Here is a 4,860-nt window from a genome sequence, read left to right as displayed (position 1 = left end):
AATAGGAATTTATTGCCACAAAACAAAAATACAGCGAAACGTTTCATAAGTCGCCATACTACAGTGTCTAATGAGTAAAGTAATAAAAAAGCAAACAAAAAATCAGAGTTCCGTTAACGACTCCTGATTTCCAGGTACACTGGAAAAGTAAGCCAGAACCACCGTGTCAGGCCGGCTCCGCCACTCTGGACCGGGATCACCACGCCGGACTGGCTTCACCACGCCAGTCCAGGGCGAGACATCCACGCCAGGCCAGAAATGCCACACCAGGCTAAGACCTCCATGCCAAGCCAAGATGAGACCTCCAGGATGGGCCGAGACCTCTGTGCAGAGCCGAAAACTCCACAGCAGGCCAAGACAAAACCCCCACGCTGAGCCGAGACTCCCCTGCAAGGTCACAAACGCCACATCAAGCCAGCCCAAAATCACCACACTGGGCCAGAAATGCCACGCCAGGCTGAGATCATCACACTAGCCCGAGACCTCCTTCCAGGCCGGAAATGCCAAGCCAGGCAAAGATCACATCAGGCCGGAAATGCAATGTTTGGCTGAGATCACCACGCTGGGCCGAAACCTCTAAGGCAGGCCGAGGCAAGACCTCCACACCGGGCCGAGATGAGACTGCCATACAGGGCTGAGATGTCCACACTGGGCCTAGTCGAGACCTCCACACTGTGCCGTGACCTCCACTATGGGCCATTGGAAGACCTAGAAGCTATATCTGAAGTGAGGTCGCGACCTCCATGTCAAGATCAGACCTCCACAATGGGACGAGACCTCCTGGCGCCATTCCGGACTGTCGGAAGCCACCTCATCACTGGGCCTGGGCAGTGATACCGTTTAAGGAAGGCGAGGTACAATAATAAATGGGAATATTAAGAAAGAAAAGACATGGAAAGACAAAAAAAAAGTAAAGCACATGGAGTTGATGAACTCCTCGGCTGAAGAGCCTGCACACTATGATGGTACTGTACTTCCATCTTGGAAGGAGGAGACTGGTTGGGCCTCATGTTTCCACTGTGCAAAGCTACAAAAGCTGCCTCCCATTTCCATTTGCACATCTTGCTTACTTCCTCATCTGATTTATGCACCCAGAGTTAATCTCCTGCTGAACGCCATTGTCAGGGATGCGTGCGAGATGTATTGGAAAACACAAACCCACTTAAATGGGAACTGCAAGTTTTCAGGACTGCCCTCAATGTTGTAAATTACATTATTTTGACAGGTCTGGTGCCAAGACTAGGGTTACTGCTAGTTGTTCTGATGAAGAGTACGCACCCAAAACATCACAATTCCTCATTTCCATTAGCAGATGTTGCCTGAGCTGATGGGTTTTTCCAGTTCTCGTTTTGAATTTGGATGCTTTTTCAATGGTTTGGCAGCTTAACCCAGTGATGGGTTGTGCTACATTGGTCTTAATAGGTCCCAGGCTCTGTCACTGACTCACAGGATACAGCATAGGTGGCCATTCAGCCCATAGTTCCTGTGCTGGCTTTTGGAAAGGGCTATTCAATTAGTCCCACTCCCCTTGCTTTTCCCCGATCCCTTACAAATATTTATCCAATTCACCTTTTATAAGCTACTGTTGAATCTGCTTCTCTGTCTTCCTACTAGCAATGTGTTGCAGATCACAGTATCTTGCTGCATCAAAAGAATTTTTGCCCTTCTCATACTCTGCTTCTTAATGCCTTAACTCATTGGCCTTTGGGAACAATTTCTCTCTATTAACCCTCCAAAAAAATACATGCAGATCTCAGGCAAGGCAGTAGCGATTCTGCTGCCAATCGTCATTGGGCGATGCAGTTATAAAGCAAAGGTTGACCCTCTTCCTCTGAGAACCAAAAACGACTCACCCAAAGGGGAGCAACTCACCCAATAATCTGTTAAAAAGAGTTAATCTGTTAATCTGAGAGAAGGGTGCAATCTGTTTTTTTCAGCAACTTCTTGTGGTTAAGTAAAAGAAATCCCTGATGCTCACTTTACATCCACAAGTAACAATTTACTTATCAAACTCTTAACAGTGAACAAATTAACTAAACTATTAGCAGACCAAACAATTCCCCTTCACTACTAACTATTCCTGTAGAATGCAAGGTTCTAATGGTTTGCTGTTCTAATAAATACATGACCCACTTATATAACGAAACAATAGAATTTAGTATCCCGAAATTACAGCCTGACTACCTGTCTTCCAGAACTTTCTGTGTCTTCTCTGCTGATCCTTCTGTCAGTTCTACAGGGAGAGGCTGAATAGGCTGGAGTCATTTTCCCTACAGTGTTGGAGGCTGAGGGGTGACATTATAGAGGCTTATAAAATCATGAGGGGCATGGATAGGGTAAATAGACAATAGGTATTTTCCACAGGGTGGGGAAGTCCAGAACTATAGGGCATAGGTTTAGGGTTAGATTTTCCCTACAGTGTTGGAGGCTGAGGGGTGACATTATAGAGGCTTATAAAATCATGAGGGGCATGGATAGGGTAAATAGACAATAGGTATTTTCCACAGGGTGGGGGAGTCCAGAACTAGAGGGCATAGGTTTAGGGTTAGAGGGGAAAAATCTAAAAAGGACCTAAGGGGCAAATATTTCACCCAGAGGGTGGTTGAGAGTGCCATAGGTAGATGAAGATGGGGGTAATGGTGATAGATCAGAGAGGAGAATGGAATGGATAGGAGGGAAGGGAGATGGACAGGTAAGACAGGCCATTAGGGCAGTGCCAAATGGAAGATTGGATCTGGGTTAAAGTAGGGGAGAGGAAATGAGGAAACTGGTGAAATTCAAATTAATCCCATGTGGTTGGAGAGTTCCAAGATGGAAGATGAGGCGTTCTTCCTCCAGGTGTCGGATGGTTAGGGTTTGGCGATGGACTTAAACTTAAAACCCTCTTGCCTCGATAAAAGTGTTGCCCAGCCTTTCGGTGCAAAATGTTTCAATTTGCGTGCTCTGTGTATTTGCAAGCTCAAGCTGCTGCCAGACATCTGTTTTAACTGCAAGCACTGAAAAAAACATTCTCTTTTAAAGGGACCATGCAACACCTTCCCTATTTGACCATTTTATACACAGGATCTTTGCATCTTGATGCCCTGCTCCAACCACGTTCCACCTTCTTGACATCCCTTGAGTCAGTAGTCAGAGCACCTCAGTGAGATTCAGTGGCAGCTGCACCCACATGCAAGTGATAATCAGTGCCTGGGAAAGATAGATAACCCAGCAAGGGTCATTGCCAGGGGAGCCATAGCACAGAATGAGGCAGTGCCTAATGAGTGTTGCGCCAGAGAAAGTAAGGGGCAAGTCAATGTTTTTTTTAATTTCAAAAATATACTTTATTCATAAATACTTTGATCTTTACAACTGGACATGCCATACATATGTAAACATTCCATTCCTTTGCGTATCGAAACAGAGTAATCATTCCTATTTACAGGTTGGTGCGATTACATTGAGCTGAGGCGCCAGCAGAGCCCAAATGACTGCGTGGGCCCCCTGTTCTTCTTAGGCAGGCAGATGTTACACAGTGGTCTTTCCCCATCACGCCTTGGTGGCAGCTGCCCCAAGCTTCAGCGTGTCCCTCAACACGTAGTCCTGGACCTTGGAATGTGCCAGTCTGCAACACTCAGTCGGGGTCAACTCCTTCAGCTGGAAGATCAACAGGTTTCGGACCACCCAGAGAGCGTCCTTCACCGAGTTGATGATCCTCCAGGCACAGTTGATGTTCGTCTCGGTGTGCGCCCCTCTGCATTCCACTCCAGACTTCCTCTGCATAGGCACATTCCAGAAGGAGGTGTGTGACAGTCACATCCCCCCTGCAGCCGCTTCGAGGGCAGTGTGCGGTGCGGCAGAGAGTCCGGGCGTACATAAAGGATCTCACAGGCAGAGCCCTTCTCACCACCAGCCAAGCCATGTCTTGGTGCTTGTTGGAATGTTCTGGCGATGAGGCAGTCTGCCAAATGGCTTTGACAGTTTGCTCAGGGAACCGCTCGACAGGATCCGCCCTCTTCTTTTCCCGAAGGGTCTCAAGGACACTACGTGCTGACCACTTCCTGATGGACTTGTGGTCAAAGGTGTTTTTCTTCATAAATTTCGCATTTAAGGGGCAAGTCAATGTTAACCACACCAGAGTGACGGTCAATGCCAGGTTGACTGTGCACGACTGAGAGTCAACATTGGGTTGACCACGCTGGACTGATGGTCAATGTCAAGTTGACTGTATGCGACTAAGGTTCAGCGTTGAGTTGACCACACTGGACTGACAGTCAATGCCAGGTTGACCACGGACAGACAGAGCATGGTTCGCCTTGCACAGCTGAGATTGGAAACCATTCCTTGGTAAAATGACGTACTATCAGGTGATGGTCCTTCCCCTAAGGGCTGATCTCCCTATCAACGTGCAGTCATTTTAAGAGACCAGCCTCGTATTAATGAAATGGTCCTGTACCTCCGGGAAAGGAAATAAAACAAAGCAAGATCCAATAAGGGAAGAAAGATTGAAAAATATGAGACGGAATTTTCTTTGGTGGAGGCAGAGGATGGGAGCTGAACGGAAAGTACCGAGTACAATCGGAAAGACTCGAGTTCATGGATGGCATCAATCAGCTGCACATTCTTACGCATGCGTATCTCCGGCCAGCCTTGAGGGGGGATGAACGGTAAAAGGGGTGGGCTCAGCGGAAACTGCCGACTGTTGCCGGAAATACCCGAGATCTCCGTGAACGGCCGAGGGCCGCATGCGCATGTCCGCGCTCACCCACATCGATGAGGGCTGAACGGAAATTACCGAGCGCGGTCGAAGATATCCGAAATCCGCGAGAAACTCTGTGAGCCTCTCTGTCTAACGCATGTTCCTCTCCATTCCTTCCCACG

Source organism: Chiloscyllium plagiosum, chromosome 48 (genome assembly GCF_004010195.1).
Source record: "Chiloscyllium plagiosum isolate BGI_BamShark_2017 chromosome 48, ASM401019v2, whole genome shotgun sequence".
NCBI lineage: Eukaryota > Metazoa > Chordata > Chondrichthyes > Orectolobiformes > Hemiscylliidae > Chiloscyllium > Chiloscyllium plagiosum.
The sequence above is the reverse complement of the archived record's forward strand: the minus strand, read 5'-3'. Positions refer to the sequence as shown.